Source organism: Thunnus maccoyii, chromosome 3 (assembly GCF_910596095.1).
Source record: "Thunnus maccoyii chromosome 3, fThuMac1.1, whole genome shotgun sequence".
Lineage (NCBI taxonomy): Eukaryota > Metazoa > Chordata > Actinopteri > Scombriformes > Scombridae > Thunnus > Thunnus maccoyii.
Genome location: NC_056535.1, coordinates 22,465,077 through 22,476,893, shown reverse-complemented (window position 1 = coordinate 22,476,893; position 11,817 = coordinate 22,465,077). Strand labels below are relative to the sequence as shown.

Sequence of the window (11,817 nt, the reverse complement as noted above, 5' to 3'; positions counted from 1 at the left end):
TCCTTTATATGTCTGTACATATTACAGTTATAAAAAGTTTGGGCACCCCTTGACAAATAACATATTTTGGTGAATATGGATGTAAGAAGAAGTAAACACAGCCTCTCTAGGATATGGAGCATAAAACACAATATTTTCAGCAAACATTTATTTAAAGTTATTTTTTATGTCATAAATTGAACAAAAATAAAAACATCATTGTGGCATGGCATCCTACATAGTCAGTACTTGGTAATTCCCCTCTGGCAGATATCAACGCTTTTTGTAGCCAGCTAAGAGTCTTTCAATTCTTGTATTTTGTATTTTCTCCCATTCTTCCTTAAAAGGCCTCTAGCTCTGCAATATTCTTGGGCCGTCTTGCATGCACAGCTCTTTTAAGTTCGACCCACAGATTTTCAATCATGTTTAAGTCAGGGGACTGTGAGGGCCATTCCAAAACCTTCAGCTTGCATTTCTTGAGGTAGTCCATGGTGGTTTTTGAGATGTTTTGGATCATTATCCTGTTGTAGAAGCCATCCTCTTTTCAACTTTTTTACAGACGGTGTGATGTTTGCTGGTATTTAGTGGAATCTATTCTTCACTCCACCCGTGCAATGTTTCCTGTGCCACTGGCTGCAATACAACCCCAAAGCAAGATAGATCCACCCCCATGTTTTACAGTTGGCACGGTGTTCTTTTCATGAAATGCTGCTCCTATTTTTCTCCAAACAAACCTTTGCCGATTATGGCCAAAGAGTTCTATTTTAACTTCATCAGTCCACAGCATTTGTTTGAAAAACGCATCAGGCTTCTGTAGATGTTACATTGCATAATTCTGACATTAGATTTTATGATGAGGACGCAGTTGAGGTTTTCTTCCACTGACTCTTCAATGAAGGTCTTGTTTGTAGCATCGTTGCACAGTGGAATGGTGCACCACCACTCCTGAGTCTGCTAAATCTTCCTGCCAGTTTTTTACAGTCAAAAGGGGGTTTTGATTTGCCTTTCTGACCAGCATACGAGCAGTTCTCTCCGAGAGTCTTCCAGATCCCATCTTGACCTTCACAGCTCTCCTAAACTGCCATCTCTTAATTAGATTTCACACTGTGGAAACTGCAAGCTGACAATGCTTTACTATCTTCTTGAACTGTGGGCATCAATAACTCTCATTTTCAGAGTCTTACACAGCTGCTTAGAGGAACCCATGGTTGCTGAGTGTTTGCACAAGTTTTGAAGAGTCAGAGTATTTGTAAAGCTTTGAAATTGGCACTAGCTGACATTTTCTATTGACAATTGTTGACAGACTTTGGAACTCTTAGGGTGCCCAAACTTTTTCACACGCCACAATGATGTTTTTGTTTATTTATTTATTTAAAAAAAAAATCTATTTATGACATGAAAAGTAACTATGCATTAATGTTTGCTAAAAATATTGTGTTTTTTCCGTATCCTAGAGAAACTGTATTTACATCTTTTCAATTAAAAAAAATCACCATAATATGTTATTTGTCAAGGGGTGCCCAAACTTTTGCATATAACTGTATATATTTACAACAATATATAGATATTGTTAGGTGTGTTATTTTTCTACTTTTTTTCACATATTTTCTCTACTTTGTGTAACTTTCCACAATGAAAAGATGTCTGTGTTGCTTCAGTTAAAAGAAACATAAACATAAGAGCTTAATTTGTTGCTCACAATTTTGCTCGTGATGGTGAACTACCAAAGTTTTCTGATTTGTTGTGAAATGAGTGTATAAGATACTGTAAATAGTGATAAAGCATGAAACCTCGTAAAGGTATACATGTTGTAAGAGTTAAGGTGTGGAATCGTGACAATTTTGGTGCTTTTAAAAGTAAAGAAATTCCAAAAAGCATTTTTCTTCGCTGGTATTATTCGTATACAAAGACATTGAGAGATGTCAGTTTGACTTAAATGAAAAGCTGCTTTTTCTTTGAGCATGAAGCTCACTCCTCCACACCCTGCTCACCTCTCCTCACTCACTGCCGTGCTTTTCATATCTTACTATATTTCCACCTCACATGGCCAAGCAAATACTTTCATTATCTTTTGCAGCACAAACAAAGCCGTCCACTGAGGTGAAGTCTTAACTCCACACAATGACCCCCTTTCAGAGAGCCACTGTAGTTACACTCAAGACAATTACTCCACTCTCCAGCTTGAGAGGGGTAATTACTGAGAGCGATGCTCCAGCAGAGTCCGTATAGAGGAGAAGAGGGGATTAGGACAGGGGAGCTGTGGTTGTATTGTTTATTGAGGGAGGCGGTCAAACAAAGGACCCCAATTAAGGCAGGATGCAGGACGAAAGACATGATGTGGAGATACGAATGCAGAGGAGAAGCTGGGCTGACCATCAAACATTTTTTCTGTCAAATTTGACATTGTGTTAGGTAAAGTTAAGTAACGACAAGTGGCACTTATGTGTCTTTCTGTCCAGTTTCCTTTCAGGTCATTCAGGCTTTTGCAGACTAATAAAAATACTTGAGGTGGGTGGACTGCCCGCACTGCATTAAAAGAGAGATAGCCTCAGGAAAGACTAAATGAGGCCTGCAACAGATGTGCTGTCTAACATAGAGCCAGACAAATAATTATTCTATCTAAACGATATGTTAATAACCACAGTGGCTAAGATGTGATGTTTTAAATGGATGATAAGCGTTTAAAACAATTTCAGAGAAATGTTCAAATTGCATTATCTAACCAGTTAGAAGACAGAAAAGTGCAATGGGAAAAAAAAAAAACTATAGAAAATAAAGGATTTTCATGGCAGACATGAAGAGGAGACCTGTACAGCTGGAACCCCCCTGAAGCTACCGATTCTCCTGTTGTAATATTTACACTTCCCGGGCTGCATGGTTTCAATTTAGGGCTTCTAATGAGCTGTACTTGAGGTCAATTTATATAAAACGTCCCGGGGCCGACTCTGTCATCAGGGACCGACATGTTTATGGTGGTCTGAAGTGGGCGCACGGTCGAGTCCGCAAAATAAAAGGCAAACAGGGGGAATGGGGTGTGTCAGGCCAGTGAGTGAGGGTGGGGGGATTAAGAAGATGGTCAGTGGCTTTTAAAACCTCTGCTGCTACTGGTATTTTTCTGCCTTTTTAAAATACACTCCCTGTAGCCTTAACTTTATTTTTACTTCTTTTATTTAGAGAGTCAGGAAACATTAAGTGTTGCTTCAAATAAGGTCATAAAAAGAAAAATATACATGGAGTGACACATAGGGGCAAAACCAGAAGCCGGACAATCTGTTCCATATGGCTTGCCCACTTGTGCCCCTGTACTCCATTTACAAAATCAAATCATGGCAACACACAGACTTGTTAGAGGCTAAAAAAAGTTATTACAGCAGATCCCAGACACACCTGTTAAAGCCATCACACAGCCCATTTCCAACCCGACTAACACAAAGAAGCAATTTTAATACATTTACTCCAGCAGTGTTTATTTTAGCCATAAGACTTGATGAGTTACACAAACTTGCGCTTCATGAATTACTCCAGGGAGTTTCAACTTCCTGAGAGAATCCAGCTCTTTAAAATAAGGGGATACATCATGATGTGGTGAACAAAATGCTAATGAATCTCTTTTTCTTGCTATTATCTGGTCCTAAATGCATAGTCGAGTGAAACAATGGAGTGTGCTGACATAGCCACAGGCACGGGTGCCCACTACTGAGGGAGGGGCAGGGGTTTTTTGGGAGGCACGAAGCAGGACAAAAGCACAGGTGTCTGCAGGTGTGACTGGGTCTCTGTGGCAAAGCGGGGGAAGAAAGGGAAAAGAATGTCAGCACGCCCAGAGGCACAGCAGTCAGGCCATAAGTAAAAACAAGATAAGGTTTTCTGGCAAAGGGGAAAGGTAAAGTGACCTGAGTGAACCATAACATGACCTGAGGAGCAGAGGAGGTCAGCTTAAATAAAACAGGGGTTAAAGGGGAAAACAGAACAGATAAGAAAGGGCAAGAGGTAAAAAGGTCAAGCTATCTCACAGATATACTTTATGTCTACTTTGCTTATCATTTCAAGTCATCATTTACATTGTCAAGAAAGGAAACAACACCATGTTACAAAAAAGTACAATAGATGTGTATCCTCATTAATTATCCTCATGTGCTTTTCTTCATTTATGCACTAAATTCAGTTCACGTTGTGGCAACATGCCTTTAAGTCTAGCTGATGCAACAACATTGTATCTTGCTGCACTGCTTCCTATCTCTCCTGATTGTTGATTATTACATTGGTGATGGAAGTTAGACCACCCTTTCACTTTTGACCAAAAAGTTTGACTTGCAGCGACAAACTCTGAGTGCTATTCATATTTCCAACACTAATTGTACACATGTCGCAGCTTTTCTAGGCTAAAGCTGTCTTTAAAGTTTAAAGTACTCCGCTTACTGCCCAATGCACCAAATGCGGCACTAAATGAGGCCATTTTGTTTATAGGAACTGTGGGAGGGTTGTGGGTGACTCTGTGCCCCTTTAAAAAGATAATATGCTTCCCATTTAATGGCCTCCGGATGACAAATTGCTTCCAGGGGAAAATGAAGTTAAGAAAATTGCATGTGTGACATGTAAAGACATATCCACTCTACTTAAGATGTTTGACATCCATAATTCAATTATACGCAACAGTAGGTGCAGTTAGGATTTTTTGAATAACCGCATTTGCCCATAAGGCACGGATGAAGTACATACTCTGGCCCTTCATCACTGATCCCGATTATTTCCTATGTTGCCCTTAAAATCATCATGTAACAACAATGTTCGTGTCCTAATAATTAAAAAATATTCATTTTACATGCAGATTTGAAAAGAGAATACAATTATTTATTTGGAGCTTAACAGTGTGCAGACCTCACTCCTTCGTATCCTGCAATGATTTTTCTTTTTTTCTTTTTTGTTTGTCTTGTACCTGAGTAATTTGCCTGGATGTGTGCACACTCAGTCCCTCTCACATGCAGATTTGAAGACAGTAAAGCTGGCATAGTTTACTTAAGTTTGACCGAAATGGAACGTTTTTTCATTGACAAGAGGAATAGGCCCGTATCCCTTAAAGATGGTTGGAAAAACATTTAGAAAATTGATGGCCCATTATAACCTAATACCCTTACAAATATCTAGAGCACCCATAAACTATTCTTCCCTTTTAAAAATGCTTACTATCTTGATGGTATTCTGCCCTTATACAGCTTTCTGTCTTTCTTTCTTTCTTTCTTTCTTTTTTTTTTTTTTTTAGCGCAAGCCACAAAATACTTCCTTGGAACATTTAAAGCGAAGGGATTTAAGAGAGACAGTGCGGAGAAGGGGCGGTGGATATGTAAAACAAACAAACAAAAAAAAAGCCTCAGAAAGAAAAGGTAGAGAAAACACAGATCAGATTGACCTGCCGCTGAAAGTACAGCAGTAAGTGAGAAAAATAGAAGGAAGCCAAATAGCAAATGAATCTGGATCTGAATCAACTGAGTGAGGAAACTGAAGAAGGAAAAAGAGGAAAGAAGGAGAAGAGAGAGAGAGAGACAGTGAGACAGACAGAGAGAGAAAGAGAGAGAGTCAAAATGCAGAAAGAACTGAGTGATTTGGGTTGGAAGCGGGAGCAGGGAGCCAGGGTTGGCAGGGTTTTGGTGGAGGAGTGTGGTGGTTCAGAAGTCCTCCAGCGCGAGGCGCCAGTGTGTCCGGCGGGGGCCCTGACCATGAGCTGCCTCACCCCCCCTGAGCCACGGCCACAAACCCCCTCTCCCCCTTCACCACCAGCACCACCACCCATCCAACCCAAAACCCACTGGCAGGCAGCGCTTCACTGAAGCTGCTGCTGCTGCTGCATGTTTATTTAATATTCTGAAGAAATTGAAATATCTTTGTGGGTTAACACACATACATACACCATTACATATCACTCACCCGCACACATACGCACACACACACACACATACACACACACACACACATATGTACACACATACATTCACACACATTACCACCACAATATATAAATAAATAAAGTAGAGTAATAACGTTCTCTTGATCTGTGGCCAAGAATAGAGTTGGAGAAAATCTTTTTCAAATGATGTTTTCAGAGGCGTAGAGGGAGGAGCGTGAATGTCTGACACTGCATGTTGCCTGAGCAGGCGGCATGTCTCAGTCTGACTCCCACAGAGGAGAGAGAGCATTAACAAAGTGGTTGACAAACAAGAAATAGTTCCCATGTGACAGGAGCGGAGTGACTTTGAAAAATAAATAAGGACAGATATGTATATTTGCTGGCAGAGTTAAATGCCAGTTCAATCATATATGGACGGCACTGATTCTACGAAGCATTTCACATGTTAAGCAATTTAGAATCTCTGAGTGTGTGGTCTATAATTGAGAACATGTATATGAGGTGTTTGTGAAGTGTTAAATGAACAAATGTGGATGCCAGCCTTATTCTGAGCGTGTGTGTGTGTGTGTGTGTGTGTGTATGCATGCATGGCTACACACACATCCGTAATGAGCCTCTGATCATTACAAAGCAATTCCTTCAGACAGAAATCCCTTAAACAGCCTTGGTTTTGGGCTTCATGCTATCCCCCTTCTGTCTCCTCTCTCCTCAACAGCCACCAACCACTGCTGCTGCCAAAAATAACACAGGAGCGCCACTCGAACCCGCGCCTCACCACAGCACAGCTTGGCCGCAAGAGAGGGATCAAAACACACACAAAAAAGGAAACACATCATATTGTGGAAGGAGGGAAAAAGAGCATTCATACAGCTCCACGCTTGAAGATATCTACTGATGATTTTGGCAATGAAAGAACCACACATACTAATGTACCGGGCCAAGACAGGGGAAAGGAAAGTGTGTTTGTGGATGTGTGTGTGTGTATGCACGCATGCATTTTGGATGAAATATATTGTAACTGCTAAGATGGTATTCATTTCTGATCTCATTCAGTCAATGATTTAACCACTAGCTCCATAAAAACACTTACATTATCACGTTAAAGGTCAATAAATTAGGACCTTCAACCAACAAATGAAGCCCCGGAGAACAAGGCAAATTAACGCTGAAAGTATGAATAATGAGTAGTAGTGGGGTGTACTATGGTCACAAATAAATCATGGTGCTTTGATTGTAGGTTTGGGAGTTCAAATGGGAGACAACTTTACTCATTGTCATGGCCGGTTCACTTTGTGTTGCATTTGGCAAAATGTGCTTATCCACACTAACACACATATGCCAGTGAATGAAGCCATCAGAATCCAAGCTCTACTTCAATGGTGTCCAGCATGGGTTTACGAGCAAACCATCACAGGATTAATTGTCGAACCACAGAAATAAAGGAAATGATGGAGAGGTGGAAAATGTACAGAAATATTTTATGGAAGTGCTGCTAAATAGTTGGGCAGGAGGCTCTGAGCTCGTGGGCCCAAAGGATTTTAAGGGGTGGTGCAATTCCCCTGGGCATTAACCAAGGCAAACAGATCCAAAGTACAAAATGGGCCCAAATTAGTAGAGCTGTCAATCTGCAATTGTGTCTATAATCAATCTCATTACTATAACCTTATAAATAAATGCTATGTTCCTACACATCCACATACAATACAGTTTGGTTATGACAGGTTAGACAAACCTGCTGTCTTTTCAAAATTTTATCTTTTTTTTTTAATAAGACACACTAAAGGTTATCCAGGTCTAAACCCCCATATTTAGCTTAAGGATAGTCAACTAAATATGAGAAATTTACTGTGTTTCCATCTCGGCCTGAAGTGAAGATGACAGGTGCCAAACACCCGGAGGCTCCAAAGCACTGCCAAAGACACCGGCAGAGGCCCGTCAGCTGGGCAAATCAATGACTGACTGTCGCCCTCTTCTGGATCCACTGTGTCATAACAAATTGGTGCACAAGAAGCCAAAATGCAATTAGACTTGAATTAGACTTCCCATGCAAAACAAACGCTTTATAACTAATGTAGCCTACAATTAAGTGAAAACTTAAAAAAACAAAACAAAACCTTATGTTCACGCAGAAAACAGGCATATGAATAGTGGGGCAATGGCCTTCTCACACTATGGAGGAAGATTAGCCTGACTTAAAAAAAAAAAAACACCATCACAAAGTACAGATACTGGTACTTTACTGAGTACCCAAGTTTTCCCATACTTTTTACTTACAGAACATATGTTGCTTTTGTTTTTTTATGCAATTTTTACACTAGTAGAGTAGGTCCAATTTTCCTTTTGGAATTTAACGTTAGGTAAGTACATTATCACTGTGCTCGCTATTTCGTAGTTCTAGCAATAGATATTACTTGTGTACAATTTTGAATGCACGACTTTGACTTTTAATGGTATAAGTCTACATTGTACTAGTGGTAATTTTTCCGCCACTTCAGTCTGTTTAATGTATGTGACTATTCACCTGATTTAGTTGTTAAGATGAGGCAGTCGTCCACGTCGCCGTTAAAAAAAAACTTTGTGACTTTTTTACTTCCTATCCTGTACAACCGTGGAGCAATGTTGTGAAAACTCGGCACATGCGAGGCGGTGTATTCCGGTGTCCAAACCAGACGAACCCAAAGCGTCTTCGGACGAATGAGAACTTTTTTTAATGCTTTATTGAACAAAACATTTACAAATAACAAGGCAAGTCAACCATGGTATTGAAAAACTTGGCATGTGTCTCAGTAAGAGAAAACAAGAAAGAAAAAAACACACAATAAAACTATTAAACGTAAGAAAATAGATTAAAATATATAAAGTTTAAATAAAACAATATAAATAATACAATAAATAAAGTTAAAATGATAAATTTACACAAATCGTTCTTCAATTTAAATTAAGTGTTAGTAGTTAAATTAGTTATAAAATCATACACTTCAGGGATTTACAATACAGTCGAAACTCAGAATAAGCATTGAAAATGAATGGAGTTTTCATGAATTTGGCATATCTATATAATATTTTGCCATCTTTATTGACATAAGAAACGGTTTCAGTTTCCTTTTACACAATACGATCATTTACAAAATATCAAAATATTAATCTTACGGTTTGCAGAAGAAAGGTAAAAAACAAACAAAAAAAAACCAACCCAAAACAACAACAACAAACAAACAAACTCTGAGCTAGGGGAAGTTACAGTTCATAGATTTTAAGCAAAAAAACAAATATTCTTAGTTTTTACAGCCTTTGGATTAGAGGAAAATCGATTGAATCAATATTCTGTTTACCTGTCAATTAAATTTAGAGTTACCCTCAACAGTACATGTTTCCAGTATAAAATTTCCATCAATATAACTGTTGATTAAGGTACACATATTCTTTTCATTTCTCTTTCATAAGCAGTCCATACATTCTCCTTTATGTGCCTTCTGCAAACAGGAGATTGAGTCCTTTTCTCATTTATTTTATGTCTATAATCATTCAAGTAACTTTTGGACTCAAATTTCCTTATTAATCTGGGAGACTCATAAGGTCTTGGTCCCCTTTACAGAAAATATGGTCTTATTTTTTAATGTTGAGTACAACAGCAATGTCGATAACTCGATAAAATTGCTGTATCTTTTAGGCAAACATATTCACAAAGCCAGATTTCTTTAGTTTCTTCCAAACAAAAACTTGTTTTATGTTTAACTTCAGACAGTCTGTGATTCTGTCTGTAGTCTCTTTAAAGACATCTCATCGCTTTAGAAACATTGTGGACAACATTGCCAGATGATTTATAAAAGAAAGAGAATGGCTGACAGTGGTTTCTCTCATACACATGGGCTCAGAAAGATTACAGCCGCACACACACACAGATCACACTGTGCAGACACACAGATCACACTGTGCAATGGCTGCAGGGGTAGATGTCTCAGGTGCCTGGGCTTCTTCTGGAGGGTCTCCACTGGATGTATGTGCTCAGCTAGCCACAGGAGTTTTGCTGTAAAGGCTCAGTTGACAGAAAAAACCTGGTGTGGTTTATCTGCTGAGGAGATGGTAAAGGAGACCATGGCACCATGTAGGATCTGCAGCTCTTGCCTGACTGTTCTTAAAGGGAGATCCTCAGCTTCCCCTGTTAGGCCTAGCTGCTGGGCTGCTGGGTGGAGGATTGTACGTTCTGACTCGTCATCCACACAGGCATCCATGGTTCTGTCTCCGTTTCTCAACACCACCTTACTGACCTTGAGCAGAACCTTTCACCCCTCTACTGGCCTGTCAATGTATAAACCTCCTCTGTGGAGCTGTTAAGGGGGGCTTTAATGTGCTCTGGCTTTACTCCTGCTCGCTCTCTGTACCCTTTGTAGCCCACTTGTTGATATCATGCAGTACAAGGAGGTGTCTTTTGCTACAGGTCTAGCAGCACATCTTCAGTTTACATTCAGCAGCCTGATGGCCTCACCCACAGTACTAGCAGCGGTTGTTATCCTTGATTCATGTCTACTTTTGGGTGGGGCTAAACATCTTAAAATTAGCACAGTTGATCAGTGAATGTTTATTGTTGTCGTGATAGGGGTAGTATTTCTTATTTGTCTCAACTGAGGTTGGCAGATGCACTGCCTCCTTCTGAGACATGGCTGCTGTGCTCTCTAGAACTGTTCAGGTTCTCATTGTAGACCTGAAAGTGAAAGGGTTCCTTTGCCCTTTGGTTGTTATGTCCTTCTCTCTTCATAAACTGCTGCTGAACCGGGTGTTGTCTTCCTGCACTTTGAGCTCATACTCTAGCCAGTCTACCAGATCAAGGAGGGTCAGTACGGGTTTTCCTGACAAGTTAGAAACATGCAAGCCACACTCTAGTTCACTTTGCCTTTTCTTCCCAGTTGCTCCAACATGCTGACCAAGGGGTATACACAGAGGGAAAACATCCTGAAGGCTCTGGTGTCACCACTTACAATGTTGGGACCATCCATTAGTTCAGCAATCCGCTGTAAGGCAAACTGATGGCATGATGATGTTGTACATATTGCAGGTTGAGAGCTGCCATGGTGTCAGTAAATGGATAGCCAGTTACTGTAGGAGTCAGCGATCATTAGCACTTTTTCTATTTTGAGGTGGTCAACAGGTATTTGATACTTAAACCTCTATTAGGAAGAAGGTTGTCTAGAGTGATTCTCAGATGGTTGAACTCTTTGAGGTTCAGGTGGCTCATGTCAAGAATTGTCGGCATTGGGCCCCTGTAGAACTACTCTTGTCCACCAATTGGGCTTGGTGATGGTGCTTGTGGATTTTGTCACACCTCCTAAATGCACCAGCAAGCTCATATGACCGTGAGTTTTGATGTGTACGTGATGCTGACCTATAAAGGCACTCCTCACAATCATCACTCTCATGAGGTATCTCATGAGGCATGGTAAGTACCGTCTAAAGGGAAGGAAGAGATGGAAGTCACAAGGCTCAGGTCCAAAAGAAGGATAAGCCACGATGAAGCAGACAGGAATGAAAAGATTGATGAAGCAGGGGAGAGCAAATCAGGTAGGAAGCATGATGAATAGGCCTATTGTTTTTGTAAGGACAAGATTGCGTTCTTAGCATTTCTGGCCATGGTGATTAAATGTGCTGCTAAGGCAGAAAGGAAATTCTAGAGAATAGAGATATTTGCTAATGCAGCGATAAAAGTTTTTGGATACCATGGAAAATACTGGAGAGGAAGTGCTGTTGAGAGAGGTGTTCAGGCCCTCTCAGAGCCCAGATCGAGAAGTTATATTAGAGAATGATGTGAGTCATTTGCAATGGCCTTTGCAGTCACCAGATCTCAACCCAGTTGAACACCTATGGGAGATTTTGGAAAAATGTGCTGGACAGTGCTCTCTCCCACCATCATCAACATACCAAATGAGAGAATATCTTTTGGAAGA

General features: G+C 40.2%; 1 long non-coding RNA gene across 1 annotated transcript; it reads right to left on the bottom strand.

Annotated features, from left to right (window-relative positions):
- Window positions 1-3,248: 3,248 nt before the first annotated feature.
- Window positions 3,249-8,553, bottom strand: LOC121893868. The gene is made up of 3 exons (XR_006095441.1): window positions 8,400-8,553; window positions 7,725-7,859; window positions 3,249-3,752 (listed from the first exon to the last, which is right to left on the bottom strand). It is a non-coding gene; the product is annotated as an uncharacterized LOC121893868 (long non-coding RNA).
- Window positions 8,554-11,817: the final 3,264 nt, after the last annotated feature.